Genomic DNA, 16,180 nt, shown 5'->3' on the forward strand with positions numbered 1-16,180 from the left:
TCTTTTTAGTTTTGGATGCATTAGTCAAGATAGCATCAAGCTAATCAAGGGGGAAGAGTATATCCTCACTGTTGAGTTTGTCTCTGAGGAACTCAGAGTATGATTTATGAAGGCTAAAAACTGCCCCTTCACAGTCCAGCCTTGATCATCCCTGTCTAGAGAAAAGAGTTTCCTGTCTTCTTCCCCCATCTCACTTCTATGTTCACTTTCTAGAGTGTTCCTGGCACTGTCCTCACTGGTGGGAGGGGTTGAGGAACTATAGCATCAGGGATCCATGGGGAAGGCACCTACCCTACTATGTAGAGCAATCACATCAGGATGGCTAATGCTCTGCATTTTCTTCTCCCCAATGACAGTGTAGCGTCAATAAGAACTGTGTTGACACTGGCTGGATCCTCCTGTGAATTTTATTAAAGCCAGTCGGAAAATGGATTTTCTGTCCCATGAAAAATTTGGAGATTTGGGGAAAAAAGCATCCAAAATTGGGATAAAAAGACAAAAATGTCAAAAAAAAAATTTTCTTTTCGGGTTAATCAAAATGTTTCATTGTGATTTTTACCCTATTTATTTTTATACAAAATAAAGTACATTGCTAAACAAAAAGACATTTTGAAATAAAAAAATGAAAATGTTCATTCTGAAAACATCAAAACAGGATGTTTTGACCTTTTCAAAACAGTTTTTCTCCAAAACCATTTTTGTCAAAATCTAAACAATTTGGCAAAAAAAATTCAGTTTTGCTTACACAGCATTTTCCAACAGAAAAATGTTTTCCCAAAAGCTTTGGACCAGCTCTACTTAATAGCAGCTGTGGAATTCAGAGCTCCGACCGGAAAAGAACAGCGAATGATGCCAGTGATAGCACCATCTCTTGTATTGCACATCTCTTTGACCCAGCTCTCCCCCCAGTAATTCACAGAGTGGCATCTACATAATGGCCAGGGAGGGAGTGCTCCCTCCCTTCGCAGGGAAGGTTACTTTTTGGAGGGTCACTTCCACTCATATATATTTCTGGTTTTATTATTCCTTAGCTATTATATCTATAAAGGCTGGCAGACTCTGTACACACAGGGTTATCAGTATTCCTATGAGTAGGTGAGCTGACCATTTTCTCCCATTATTTAAGTTAGCATGGTTTGGCAGCAGGCTTGCTGCCATTGAGTATGGAGGCTCCCTCCAGTAACATCAGAGTTCCCCCCGAGTTCACCAGTCTATCGGGGGAGGAGGAACCAAATGATTCAGACGAATGTATTGTGTAGCAAGGAAGAGAAGAGGGTGCTTGAAAGGTTTCATTGTTTCCTAGTGAATCAGGATGTGGGCTCTGTGTATGCCACATTCATAAATTTGCAGAACATCTGCTCCTCAACATTGACTGAAATCTTTACAGAGCTGAGCAAAGGTCTAGGCGATTATCATCAAACGATGTGTTATACATTGATGGCAATATATGGTAGTGGATTTAATGAGCTACAAAAATTAAAGGAAGAGATGATATAGAGAACATATTTCTGGGTAGGGGTTTTTCATTCAAATTTTAAACAAATGAGTCATTTCTTTTGCAGTTGCCTTCTACTCTCAACAATCCACTAGCAGCTCTATAAAGTGAAAATTACCTAGGTAGTGTTATCTCTCAGTGCTAGTAGTCTGACATCTCAACTTCTGAGTTAACACCAGTACCTGATAGTGTTAATATCTGAGATCGGGGTTTATTATGTGAAGTTGCTGAAGCTGGGTCCCCTCTTCTGAACTACTATTACCCATGAGAAAAGATGTTGCCGCAGGGGGTTTCAAATAATTGAGGTGAAGCCATATTGTCAACATGACCATAGTAGAGCCAGATCCCTTACACAATAGTACCTGCCTCTCCTAGAGCTTGTGGTGACAGGTAGCCCCTCTCCCCCACCACACACACATATCCCAGAAGACTTGTTTCCATTTCCAGTCTCTCTCAGACCACACCCACCACCTGCAACACAACTAGTGCAGGAAAAGCTCATTGCAGTATATTTGTCCTACGACATGCAGGACTTAAAAAAAAATCCACAGATTCCAATAAAACTTTTATTTAAAAAATCATTTTGGGGCAAATACCACACAAGCAGTTTTCAGCTCAATAGCAATTCATTTCAGGAAGTTCTGAGCAACTGAAAACAGGAGCAGTGTTGTGAACCTTTATGACCGATATCGCAAATCTTTCAATATATGGTGTTTTTCCAAGAACCTCCTTTGCTGGAATGCAATTGTTACCCAATAATCTCAGCTGTCTTTAGAAAAAAGTATGTTACCAGCTTCCATAGGTGCTGAGAAAAGCTACAAACTGTGAACCCTAAATGCTGCAACACTAGAAGGCAAATAAAAAAACCCTCATATTTATTATTTTTTAAAACACATGAGTTTATAATGTCATTTGGGGCCTGACTCACAATTTTTGAATGTGTGAGTCTTACACACAAATGATCTAACACAGAAATGGGCTAATATTTATCTAATGTGCAGATAGGCATTTTTTCAATCATGTATTTTTGACTGGAGATTGCATTGTATATAATTTCCTATGGCTCTATTACCCTCTATTTTCATGATAATCTTCAATATTTTGTCAGCCACTGACTTGATAGACATGCTTTTTGCTCTGCTTTTGCTCTATAGTATCAATGCGGCCTCTTTGAATACTCAGTAAGGGTATGTCTACGCTGCAACTGGGAGCATGCTTCCCAGCCCGGGTTGACAGACATGCTCTAGCTCTACTCAAGCTAGTGCACTAAAAATACCAGAGTAGCTGGGGGTAGAATGAGCCGCAGCTTGGGCTAGTTACCTGAGTATAAACCCACCCAGACCTTTGGGTACATATTCGGGCAGCTAGACTGAGCCGCCACCTGTGCCACCACCAGCTACAGTGTAGACCAGGGTGGGCAATAATTTTTGCAGGGGGGCCACTCCATGAATTTTGGTAAGTTGTCATGGACCGCACATTTCTACTATATTAACGGAGGGGGAGTGGGGTCTGGGAGGGAGTTTGGGTGCAGGAGGGAGCTCCGGGCTGGGGCAGAGTGTTGGGGTGCAGGCAGAGGGTGAGGGGTGTGGGCTCTGGGAGGGAGTTTGGTGCAGGAGGGGGCTCCAGGCTGGGATAGAGGATTGGGGTGCAGGAGGGGGTGCAGGAGTGGGTTCTGACCTGTGGCAGGGGCTTGGGATGTCGGAGGGGGTGCAAGATGCAGGCTGTGGCCGGGAGGCGCTTACCACAGTCGGTTCCCGGCCGGTGGCACAGCAGGGCTCAGACAAGCTGCCTGCATGCCATGGCCCCACGCCGCTCCCGGAAGCGGACGGCTGCTGCTGGCACATCTTTGCGCATCCCTGGAGGGGAGGGCAGCGGGTCTCTGTGCACTGCCCGCACCCACAAGCACTGCCCCCCAGCTCCCATTGGCTAGTTTCCAGCCAATGGGAGCTGTGAGGATGGTGCTGGGGCCAGGGGCAGCATGCAAAGCCGCCTCCCCCCGCCATGGGTGTGCAGAGACATGCCAGCAGCAGCCGGCCGCTTCCGGGAGCGGCGTGGGGCCATGGCAGGCAGACAGCCTGCCTGAGTGTCCCACTGCACAGCGGGACTTTTAGTGGCCCGGACTCGGAGATCATGAGGTGGCAGAGGAGGCCAGACAGATATGTTAGTCATGGCAGGCCGGACAGAAATGTTAGACAAGCCGAATCCGGCCCGTAGGCCATATTTTGCCCACCCCTGGTGTAGACTAGGATTACCATACGTCCGTTTTTTCCCGGACATGTCCGGCTTTTCGGCAATCAAACCCCCGTCTGGGGGGAATTGCCCAAAAGCCGAACATGTCCGGGAAAAATACTGTCCGGGCACTTCCCCTCCCGTGGCTGCTCTGCTCCTCCCCTCTCAGCCTTCGGCTCTGTTTAAGAGCCAAGCTGCCCGAGCCAGCGCTACCGGCTTCGGGCAGCCCCCCTTGCCTCCGGACCCCAGCCGCCGGCCGGGCACTTCTCCTCCCCGGCTCCAGCCCAGCTGCCTCTGTTCCTCCCCTCTCAGACTTCGGCTCTGTTTAAGAGCCAAGCTGCCCGAGCCAGCGCTACCGGCTTCGGGCAGCCCCCTTGCCTCCGGACCCCAGCCGCCGGCCGGGCACTTCTCCTCCCCAGCTCCAGCTGCTCTGCTCCGGCGGCGCAGGGTCCGGAGGCAAGGGGGGCTGCCCGAAGCCGGTAGCGCTGGCTCGGGTAGCTTGGCTCTTAAACAGAGCCGAAGTCTGAGAGGGGAGGAACAGAGGCAGCTGGAGCCGGGGAGGAGAAGTGCCCGGCTGGCGGCTGGGGTCCGGAGGCAAGGGGGGCTGCCCGAAGCCGGTAGCGCTGGCTCGGGCAGCTTGGCTCTTAAACAGAGCCGAAGTCTGAGAGGGGAGGAACAGAGGCAGCTGGAGCCGGGGAGGAGAAGTGCCCGGCTGGCGGCTCGGGGTCCGGAGGCATGGGGGCTGCCCGAAGCCAGTAGCGCTCGGGCAGCTTGGCTCTTAAACAGAGCCGAAGAGTCAGGGGAGGAGCACAGCAGCCGGAGCCCGGGAGGGGAAGTGCCCGGCCGGGGGCGCAGGGTCCGGAGGCATGGGGGCTGCCCGAAGCCCGAGCGCTACCGGCTTCACGGTTTGCCGGGCAGCCTCCAGACCCTGCGCCCCCGGCTGGGCGCTTCCCCTCCCGGGCTCCAGCTGCGCTGGGGAAGCGCCGGCCAGGGGCGCAGGGTCTGGGGGCTGCCCGGCAAACCGTGAAGCCAGTAGCTCTCGGGCAGCCCTTTTCGTGTGGCTGGGAGGGAGGAGGGGGAGTTAGGGCAGGGACTTTGGGGAAGGGGCGGGGAATGGGTGGAGTTGGGGCGGGAAGGGGCGGAGTTGGGGCGGGGTGGGAAAGGGGAGGGGCCAGGGCCCCGTGGAGTGTCCTCTTTTTTTATTTTTTAAATATGGTAACCCTAGTGTAGACGTACCCTTTGTTATTGATCCTGAAGGTGCTGAACATTCTAGACCTGAATCAGCAAGGTCTTTAAGCATGTTTCCCACTTTAAACTTTTGCATTCAGTGGAAAGTTAGACACATTTTTAAGTACCTTGCAGAACTGGGGTCTATGACCCTGATCCTGTGCACATTGTAGTTAATGGCAGACCTCCCATAAACCTGGATGGTGCAGGATGAGGCCAGGAGTGCCTGATCTAAAGGCCATGTATCTTTCCATTGACTGCAATGGGATCAGGCCCCAAGTTCATGTGCTAAAAAAATTGTTGGTGGAAAAATATTTGCAGATGTAAGTATTTTTGCAGTTAAAAATAACTTCTTTCTATATTGTAGCCCTAAATCAAATAGATTTTTTTCAGATATAATGACACTTTTTCCTCCAAGTCACAGCCTATGCTGATTTTTATGGATGATTTAAAAGTTTCTGAAAACATGTTATTTACAATGGAACTGCTGATGTACTCAGCCTTAACTAATACTAAATGTGTCAATAACTGAATGTTTGTCCAATGTACACCAGCCTTTATTGCAGTAACAGAAAGTAACTCGGATTATAAATAATTTGATCAATAAAATCACTAGTGTTCCAAACTATGGAATGGAAGTAGTAGGAAAAATAAATAGTAGGTGTTAAAATACCATTGGGTGAAATTAGGCTTGGCCTTCTGATGGCTGCACAGGAGAGCAGGGAGCGGAGTAACTTGGTGTGGGGAGAAGTAGACTCATAGATTCATAGATTCTAGGACTGGAAGGGACCTCGAGAGGTCATTGCGTCCAGTCCCCTGCCCTCATGGAGCTGCATGTCTGAGCAGGGGCATAGATTGTGTGGAGCCTTGGTGCCACCCCTAACATATTAGTCAGTAGAGTTGGCAGGATGTCAGAGTGAGGGGAGAAGACACTGTAATAGTCTACACCCAATAAACAGGTGGTGCAAATGTTTCCCTTCATGAGCTAGAGAGCTGTCCTGGGATGGTGCAACTAGACACCTCCCCCTACACAGCGGAAAGGGTCAGTGTAGCCCACAGGAATGAGCATCATATAAATAGATGTGATCCATACATTTCATATAATGTTTGTAAAGTATGTCACACTGCAGAGCATGAATGGAAACCCAGGCAAGGGATGGTATATGCAGCAATGCATTGCCATTATGAGACTGAATTAAGGAAACTATGGTTCTGTTAGTTTGTTGTTGCTGAGTAAACAGCTGAGGCAGATTTCTGCAAACTTGACATTTCACAGATGTTGACATTACCAATCAATAAGTATCTTTTTTCCCAGTTACTAGAAGCCTTTGCGGTTCTTGAGGCTCACAAAGAAGCTGCCCTGGGGAAATTCCAACACATTGGGATTTTATTCTTTCCTGTTATGTTGATACAGAAGCTGGAACAAGCTTTCATCAGTCATTCATCACTCTGATGTGATTACCATTCTTCTCTTCTCCCTAGTTTTAAGAAATACTATCAACATGTGTTTGTTCGAAATGTACAGACTGATGTCTTAGAAGTGAAGAAATAGGAACATTTGCGCATTTAAACCTTGTTCCATTTTTCAGTTAATGACTCCATCACAGCCATTTCAATTCCTCTTACTGTATCCACTGGTTAAGGTTCAGTATTTAAAAAACAGGTTAGTTTTACTGTTAAGTTTCAGGTTTAAAAAAGGCTGTACTGTATATTGCCAAAATCTAGTGTTGGGTTTCCTCCTTTTGCAAAGACTGCTGTATGGGACTTAGCTCTCTGGCCCCAATTCAGCAAAGTACTTGAACATACGCTTACCTTTGAGCACAGCACTAGTCCCATTGAAGTCAACAGGACAACCTACATGCTTATGTAACTCACACACTTCCTGGGTGTGGTGCTCTGTCCCCTCTAGTGGCACTGAGACCACTTAGAGATTAATGAGTCTGCTCTACAGCCTAAGCTAATAGCCATGTGGCTTTTAGGTCATGCAGTAAAGGTTCATGCACTAAGCTCCAGAGGTCCCAGGTTCATCCCACCCACCAACAACCAGGGTCTGTCAGCGTTACACTTACACTGTGTGTGCTTAAATATGTATTGGATCCAATACTATTCAATATCTTCATTAATGACTTGGATAATGGAGTAGAGTGAATACATAAAATTTGTGTATAACACCAAGCTGGGAGGGGTTGCAAGCACTTTGGAGGACAGGATTAGAACACAAAATGATCTTGGTATGTTGGAAGATTGGTCTGAAATCAATAAGATGAAATTCAGTAAAGACAAGTACAAAGTTCTACACTTAGGAAGGAAAAAATATCAAATGTACAAATACAGAATGGGGAATAACTGGCTAGATAGAAATACCACAGAAAAGGATCTTGCAGAGATAGTGGATCACACATTGAATGTGAGTCAACTGTGATGCTGTTGGAAAATCTCATTTTGGGATGTATTAACAGGAATATAAGACATGGGTAGTTTTTGTTCTGCTCTGCTTGGAACTGATAAGGCCACAGCTGGATTACTGTGCCCAGTTTTGGTTGCCACACTTTAAGAAAGATGTGGACAAACTGGAGAGTGTCCAGAGGAGAGCAACAAAAATAATAAGAGATTTAGAAAAACTGACCTGTAAGGAAAGGTTAAAAGAACTGGGCCTGGTTAGTCCTCAGAAGAGAAGACTGAGCAGGTACATAACAGTCTTAAAATATGTAAAAGGTTGTTAGAAAGAGGACTGTGATCAGTTGTTCTCCAAGTTCACTGAGGATATGACAAAAAGTAATCGACAGTCTGCAGCAAAGATTTAGGTTAGATATTAGGAATATCTTTCTAACGGTAAGGGTAGTTGAGCACTGGAGGTTATCTAAGTAGTTGTGGAATTTCTGTCATTGGAGGTTTTTAAAAGTAGGTTAAATGAACACCTGTCAGGTATGGTCTAGGTATAATTAAAACAGCCTCAGCACAGGGAGGATGGACTAGATGACCTCTCAAGATGTCTTTCAGACCTACATTTCTATGATTTTGTGTCGCTGGATCTGGGCCAGAGTGCTTCTCACCAGGTATGATCAAGGGGTTATAGTGGACCACAAGCTAAATATGAGTCAACAGTGTGATGCTGTTGCAAAAAAAGCAAACATGTTTCTGGGATGTATTAACAGGTGTGTTGTGAGCAAGACACGAGAAGCCATTCTTCCTCTCTACTGTGCTCTGGTTAGGCCTCAGCTGGAGTATTGTGTCCAGTTCTGGGCACCGCATTTCAAGAAAGATGTGGAGAAACTGGAAAGGGTCCAGAGAAGAGCAACAAGAATGATTAAAGGTCTTGAGAACATGACCTATGAAGGAAGGCTGAAAGAATTGGGTTTGTTTAGTTTGGAAAAGAGAAGACTGAGAGGGGACATGATAGCAGTTTTCAGGTATCTAAAAGGGTGTCATAAGGAGGAGGGAGAAAACTTGTTCACCTTAGCCTCTAAGGATAGAACAAGAAGCAATGGGCTTAAACTGCAGCAAGGGAGGTCTAGGTTGGACATTAGGAAAAAGTTCCTAACTGTCAGGGTGGTTAAACACTGGAATAAATTGCCTAGGGAGGTTGTGGAATCTCCATCTCTGGAGATATTTAAGAGTAGGTTAGATAAATGTCTATCAGGGATGGTCTAGACAGTATTTGGTCCTGCCATGCGGGCAGGGGACTGGATTCGATGACCTCTCGAGGTCCCTTCCAGTCCTAGAATCTATGAATCTATGAATCCCTATGAGAAGGAGGGAATTGTCTCTGAGCTGGAATTACATTTTCAGAATGAACACAGTGTTGAAATTGTCTTTGTTTAACCTGTAGTTGAACTGCTTTATAAATACCTAAATAGAGATAGGTAGAGAGATACATACATAGCACGTCAAAATCTTTTAGACTATTAACAACAACAACAAAATATTTTGCTTTCTTTCTAAAGCTAAACAAAATCAAGAGATGGCTTGGGGTCATTACCTTTAGGTCACTAGTACATATTTTCATTTAGTTCCATGTAGACAAGAATCCACATCATAAAAACCATCATCACAGATAGCAGCCCCATGATCTTCTGCTCCTTTCGCCGCTGAGGTTCCAGAGAGCCCTGATCTCCCGGGAACCACAGCAGCAAAAGGAGCAGAACGTGGGGCTGCCAGGTGGCCCCACACCAGCAGCTCCTCAGGCGCGGCTATACCACCCCCAGCCCAGCCCGCATCCCTTCCATGCAGCTGCGTCTCCTGAGTCCTCCCGCCTGGGGTCTGTACAGAAGAAGTCTCCAGTGCAGTGGGAGGAGGACAGAGTCCCCGCACAGGCAACATGGAATAGATGTGGATCATGGGGAGGGGATGGGGACAGCGCGGGGATCTCGGGCTGGGGGCAGGGTGGGGAGGAGTCATGTAGCGGGTCACATGGAGAGGTCATATGCCCCCCCCTTGTGTCCCTCCCATGAGTGCAGCATGCTGCCAAGAAATGATTTCTACTTCCTCCACTGCTAATTTCCTATCTGAAGTCCCAGACTTATGTTTGTGACACAAAAACTACCAACTGGGTGGAGCATTGTGATTTCAAAAGTTTTGATCAAGATGCTTCTGTAATCTCCTAAGCAATAAATTCTTTAATGCAAGAAATGACCTTTGAAATAAGAGATCAGCAGAATTGCCTTGGAAACAATGCTTTTCAGAATTTGGAATGAATTATCGGTTGTTTTTTATGGCTATTTATATGTGTTAATATTTACTTCTTTTGCCATTGTTTTAAACTGCGGTATTCTAATAATAGGCCCCCAAAATTTCCCAGGTAAAATGTTTACAGTTTATGGCCCTGATCTTGCAAGCTGCTGTCTATGAATTTACCTGCATAGTACCTCACTGGAATCAATGAGACTCGATATGGGTACAGGTTCTACCCATGGAAAGCAGCCTCCAGGATCAGGGGCATAAACTGAAAAGAAACATTTCACCTGGGGAATTTTCTGATTATTACACACACACATTTTTTTCCAAACACGTTTCATAAACATAAAAAAAAGCTGTTGTTTTGGCTGATAAAAATCTTGTACAATATTTATCTCTAGTGCAAGATTTATCTAATAGAACATTACTACTTTTAATATAACATGGTAGTAAAATTATCCTTAAACAAGAATAAATGGTAAACTTGTAATACTATTAATTAACAAAATTAACATTTTGTCGCATAATACTTTACTTTACATATATTTGCATAATAAACACAATACAAAATCCTCACATTTATGCTTAACTAGACTCCTTACCACAAACCTTCCTTTAATACAATAGTTGCCCAAATCCCAATTCAACTTAATTTCACTGACTTTGATTTCTGGACCAAAAGCATTAAGCTTGAAGTAGTGAAAAATGTATCATGTGTGCATTCAATTAAGGAGTAATTAGATTCTCAATCACCCTTACATCACACGAGGGATTAGCCAAGAAAGAAGAGAGATTCTACTCACTGTAGTGTATAGAACAGTTTTGTTAATTAGTTTAGCACTAATTGAGATTGAGAAAGTGTCAATGTGGCATAACGTAGGTTTGCCTACATAGAGCTGTTTTTGAGAACTGTGGTCCAGAACTTGTAAACTAAGGCTATTGATGTTTTCACTTCAGTGATTATGCCCTAGCTGCCTAATAACCCCCTCAATAACTATGCCGACAATACCAGTTATTTATTTTTTGAAATGCTATTAGGCTATGGCCCCAAGGAAGCCACAGTGAGGAGTGGGGATCCATTGCAGGGGCACCCCTAGACATTTTTCACACAGAACACACAACTGAACCACTCGCACTTTAATTTAACATAGCACCATTCAGGTTTGGCCCAGCTGCCCCTCTGTCATGATGGAGGGGCCACCAGGCCAAATGTTACTGAGTGTCATTGCAGCCTACTGCGCCAGGTCACAACACCACTCATTGTGGGGACCCTCTCAAACGGGGGGCTTGAGGCAAACTGCTCCTCCCTCCTCCTCTCAGGGCTGTGGTATGTACCATGTGTAAGGCTGTGGGGGCCACTGTGTTGTGCTGGGCACTGCATAAACACCTGAGTTTACAATCCAAGATACATCCAGTGGTGGGAGCCCGGGGGGAGGAAAACTCGGCAAGGCTGCCATCAGGGTGTTTACTTCACATCCTTCCATTGGGCCTATCCCCAAGCTCCATGGATCCCTTGAGAGTTGTGAGGAGATTAGGGAATAACCTGGAAGCATGGGGACAGTTGTATAGATGCCTTTGCGCCTCCTCCACATTAGACCCTTAGCTCCCTGCAGCTCTCCCTCGCTCCTTGACAGGACAGCCACAGCATAGCCGTACTGCCAGGGAGTAGCTGTCCCGGGACCTTTTAAAGAATTGGGGCTCTCCAGAGAGGAGGGGGTTCTGCCTAAAAGCCAACACATTCTCAGAGGAACATTCACACCTCAGCGTTTGGTGCTCCATGTTTATAGATTTAGATGAGGTATTTTTAACAGTAAAGTAAGGTTACTTGTCAAATACAATGAAATAGTTCATTACATTCACACCAGCATTTCTGGACAGGTAAGGTGAAGAGCATCACAGGTTATTTGATTGGAAGGATATGGATGATACGTGTTTGTACAGCACCTAGCACAATGGGAACCTGATCCATGACTGAGATCCTAGACATTGCCAAGATACAAATAATAAATAATAACATTATTTCCCTAGGTATGTCTATAGGATAGACCTAAATGAATCTCCTTATTAATTGAAAATTGGACTTCAGCCTGCAACATGCTGAGCAATTCCTGCAAGGTACACAGTAACCTCAAGAAACATACAATGACTGGGTGCTCAGCACTTCACACAGTTGGGCCCCTGAATTCAGGCTATACAGTTACATTTATTTCTCTAGTGACCGCTTGTATTATGCACATTAACAGCAGTTTTCCAGCTGGTCCGGCTGGGGAACACACGGCTTGGTACAGCATTAGGGTTGGTTTGAAGTTATGATGATGGTACTATTTTACCAGTATGCTTAACATTTTGACATGTTCATGTCGACTTTTTTCCTTCTCTATTAAATGTTTCAGCTTCTCCTGGAAACAGAAGAGAAGGAACTGCTATAAAATTCAGATCAACAAAGGCTTAATTTTTTTCAGTGGGTTTTGTGGAATACTTACACAGAAATATCAGGCATGACTGATCTTGCTCACATCAGTTTTTCTCCATTGCTTTCAGTGAATTTCCTTCTGATTTACACTGGTGTAAGTGAGTATCAGTCCATCCTGTCATTGAAGGATACACTCTGCAACTCTCCCCACCTGCTGTCATTGAACTCCTGCTTCAGTTTCCCTGGTCTCCCTAGCAGGACATAAACAGTCCTTCAGACCCACTGTGGAGGAATTTCAGTAACATAATTGTTCCACTCTCCTTTCAGAGAGGGGGAAGACAATGCTCCCACAGTGCCCTGGGATGAGAAATGGAAACTTTTGAGACTGCTGCTTCAGTTTAACCACAAAGCCTGTATTGTCTGCCTTCATCTAATTCAGTCTTGATAGACAGCTGTGACAGTTGGCCTGTCCACATGGTCCAGTGAAATTCTGGGAAACACATTAAAAACCTCCCAGTCACCGCTGTTATCTTTTTACATTTTAATTACTATTACTGACATACTACAGTTTCTGTATTGTAGCACTCTGTAGCTGTCTACAATGCAAATAATACTAGTTTTAAGTTTGAATGTGAATATATACACACACATCAAATTCACATGTTTTGGACATTTTGATTTTTTTATTTTATTTAGTAGTATCTCTTCATGTGTTGGCACTAGCCAACATTTCTCTTGTAGAGGAGGGATCAAAGATGCATTCTACAATGTTACTAAAATAATTGTTTGTTCATGGGGAAGTTTATACAACTTCAGAAATAATTGCAGAGATGGAAAGAACTTGGTTGGAATCTCCCTTCACCATCCCTGCAAAAACTGTGCCCTTAAACCTCAATGCATAGTTTATTTGAAATGTAGCAGAATGCAGTTTGCATTATTAGGATTCTTTTTAAAGTATGGAAAATTAACTGATGTTGAAATAAACTGAATTGTGTTAATTATTTTCTATGCATTGAATAGTTGAGTTTTGCAGAGAAATATTCTATCCTTATGCAGAAAATTACAGGGCTTCATCCATGTATGTGCTGTGTCATTCACAAGGAAGGGAGAGGTTATACATGGTGCTGCACATTGATGAAAGGGGCAAGTTAGATTAAAACCGGTGCAATGCTGTGCTGCCCCTTAGCACTCTGTACTGTAGTGAGGGCAGCACTATCTGGTGTCTGAGCCCAGTCCACACACAACACAGGGAAGAAGGGAGTAGCTTTTGGAAAGGGAAGCAGAGCCAGATTGATGAAACCTGCAGCCTAGATGATTAAAATATCTTGTAAAGTAAAGCTGTCAGAGGTGGCTTGGATCTACATAGGTAACAGCGTACCCTGCATCATCAATGCTGGAGCCAGGGATTGAGAGGGCAGGTTCGAGCGTGGTTCTGCGTGAGCAGAAAAACTCTCAGTCACAGATGGTGAGCTCCATGCAGGGGCACAATGGAGATGCAAACACAGGGCTCACAAAAGGAGGGTTAATACAGAGGAGCAGACTGGTGAATCATCAATCACAAAGGCATCACCGTGCTATGCTAGGCGCAGTGTCACAATGCATGTTTGATCCAGGTTTTCAGCACTGCATAATGAGCAGTTGCTGCATAAACAGTTATGGAGTCTCACAATCATTTATGTGCATATTAGGGCAGCTGGGAACAATAGAGCAGACCCAAACATCAAACAGAGGTGGGGAAGCAGAGTGGATGCTATACACTACCGTATGTGTCCGGGGCATGCTGTACATAACAGAAGCCATCACTATCACACAGAGGGAACACAGACATAAATAAAACTGTCTGTCATACCATACAATGCAACAAATACACACAGGACATGCAATAAGCAGCAGATGTGACATATGTTCAGAATGAAATTGCCCATTTGTTTTCAGCATACAAGAGGCCAATGCCTTATAACTAATAACTGGATGAGATTTTCAAAGGGGAGTTGGATGCCTATGAAAAATTCACCCTGAATTTTTAGGGTTAAACTTGCTGCCACCCCCAGTTTTTTACCTGGTTTTAGCACCTTTTCCCCATGGGGCCAACAACCATGTTATCTGGTTGGGACTCAAATTTTCAGTACTGGCAATCAGCATGCATATAATCGGAGCATTCGCTACCCCTACCACCCTATTAACAAAGGAGCCACTTGACTGCCTGCTGCTGCTGCTTCCTCCTCTCTTGGACAGCAACTCCCACTATCTGCAGCAGCAGTTAGCAACCACTGATAACAACAAAATAATTGCCTGAGATCCTTCCTCCACTGAGGAGCCTCTATCTGTCAGGGAAGGTGGAGTCTCTGACTCCCCCTCCAGGGAAAAGGGTCAGGACTGACAAACATAAAGCAGTCTCTACTCTGCAGGGGCTGGATTGGATCGGCTAGACTTTTGCCAGTGAACTGCTACTGTTTCCTAGCTGCCATGATGTGCTCCAGTAGCTCAGCTTTCATTTAAAAAATAATTAGGGGCCAGAAGTCGATGGACCTAGGCCAATTTTTGGCAGCTGGGTACCTGGCCCTGGGTCTCTAACCTTTGGGAAACCTCAAAATGTAAACTAATCAAGCTCTGAACTCATTGATTTCCTGGGTCCAGCTTTAGCTCATTCAGAAGAAAACTGGTGGTAGGTCTTTCCCCATTTGCACATAACATGTTAATGGCTGAATATTAGCTGATGGATCTATAATTTTAATATGATAAATATTGAGCTTATGATGAAATCTGAGCTATATATATTCTCCAAATAAAATGTGTCCCTTATCTTGGGCTGTACTATGTTATCCTGGCTGTGAAATAGGGAATACATTGCCAAGCAAATGATGTAATATCTCCCTTAAAAAAATCCATTATTTCTCTTTCCTGTGCTCCATTCCTGTGTTTACTGTACTTTGTTGCATTGCTTTGTGCACTGATGGTCATAATGGTAAAAGTGCTACACTGAGGAAGGGAGGGAGCTTAGCAGACCTGGCTCTTCAACATTATTTTTATTTTTGAAGGTTAGACTTTTGAAGGAAAGAAAAACAAAAAAGCAATCGCATAAAACTGTATTTTGCATTTACAGCTAAACCTCATCCTAACAGCAAACATGGTCACATATCATACCTGTCCTAATTATAAAGGGTTGTTGTCAAACCGATTTCTGTGTGTTAAGAAATCTTTCCTTTTGGTAAATAAAGATGGATAAATCTCTCTGGCTTCAATATGAATTCTTCAGGTGTGAGGTCTGCAGACCTGGTCCTTTGTCTTATGCTACCATCATTCTGCACACACAGCTTCTATCGATAACACTGGTCTACAATTTTTGAGAAGTCGTTTGCTTCAGAGATAAAATGTGCTATTTATTATGTATTTTGATGTGCTGAATTCAAATATGACAATTAAAACAACTGATTGGCTACTGTTTCTAAGATATTTAAGTTTTTACATTTTATGTCTATGTATATTGTGTAGATAGTAGAGTTTTAATCATAAATTGTAAACCTAGGTCTTTTCATGTGTTTATGGTTGCTTTACATGATAATATTTCACCTGTCCTGTTTATGTAACACTTTAAAAATCAGCAAAAGGGTTATATAAATAAAATTTATTATGAAACAAGAGGCAAAAAACTATTCTGTACATAGTTTAGTCCTATTCAGTGTCTACTCGACGCTTCTTGGCTTGTCTCTTGTATTCATTAAATGGAGCATCTCTTGTCACTGTCCAGCAATAGTCTGCAAGCATTGATGGGCTCCATTTGCCCTGATAGCGTTTCTCCATTGTTGCAATGTCCTGGTGAAATCTCTCGCCGTGCTCGTCGCTCACTGCTCCGCAGTTCGGTGGAAAAAAATCTAGATGAGAGTGCAAAAAATGTATCTTTAGTGACATGTTGCAACCAAGGCTTTTGTATGCCTTGAGGAGGTTTTCCACCAACAACCTGTAGTTGTCTGCCTTGTTGTTTCCGAGAAAATTTATTGCCACTAACTGGAAGGCTTTCCATGCCGTCTTTTCCTTGCCACACAGTTCATGGTCAAATGCATCATCTCCAAGAAGTTCACGAACCTGAGGACCAACAAAGACACCTTCCTTTATCTTAGCTTCACTTAACCTTGGTGGTTACT

The sequence above is a fragment of the Emys orbicularis genome, chromosome 2 (assembly GCF_028017835.1).
Source record: "Emys orbicularis isolate rEmyOrb1 chromosome 2, rEmyOrb1.hap1, whole genome shotgun sequence".
NCBI lineage: Eukaryota > Metazoa > Chordata > Testudines > Emydidae > Emys > Emys orbicularis.